This window comes from Sinocyclocheilus anshuiensis, unplaced genomic scaffold (genome assembly GCF_001515605.1).
Source record: "Sinocyclocheilus anshuiensis isolate Anshui unplaced genomic scaffold, SAMN03320099.WGS_v1.1 scaffold813, whole genome shotgun sequence".
NCBI classification, from domain to species: domain Eukaryota; kingdom Metazoa; phylum Chordata; class Actinopteri; order Cypriniformes; family Cyprinidae; genus Sinocyclocheilus; species Sinocyclocheilus anshuiensis.
The window spans coordinates 1,731,548-1,732,040 of NW_015540942.1; the positions used below are offsets into that span (position 1 = coordinate 1,731,548).

The 493-nt window shown below is 37.3% G+C and overlaps 1 protein-coding gene across 2 annotated transcripts in view; it reads right to left on the bottom strand.

Annotated features, from left to right (window-relative positions):
* LOC107689653 (serine/arginine repetitive matrix protein 2-like) overlaps positions 1 to 493 on the bottom strand; it is a 15,492-nt gene that overhangs the window by 3,993 nt on the left and 11,006 nt on the right. The gene's annotated exons all lie outside the window — the stretch shown is intronic.

Here is a 493-nt window from a genome sequence, read left to right on the forward strand (position 1 = left end):
TGCGTTTGCCGCTGACAGAGACACTAGGCTACTCGCGCTGTTTAATGTGTTTGAGATGTGCTGTCTTCCTGAAGGCATAACTTACATTTCACAGGTATATTCTCCATCTGTAAATGTTAGAAAGCCATGGAAATATTTCCATTTTACTGTCAGAAGTGCATGAGCCTTCTGTTTTGGGATTCTCCGCTAAACTTCACGAGCACTGCCGCGCGCATGCGCGCCAAACAGACAGAGCTCAATTAAATAGGAGCACAATAATTCTGACTAAAATATAAATTTCGCTGAAATATTTGTAGTTGGACAATAAATGTGACATGTAGAATTTTAAACCTACAAGTATTACATGGTTACATTCACTTTATTTGTTTTCATAGCCTTTAATATGTATTGTTTTGGTGTTGGACAACATTGGGCGATAAGTAATATATATATATATATATACACACAGTGGGTACGGAAAGTATTCAGACCCCCTTAAATTTTTCACTCTTTG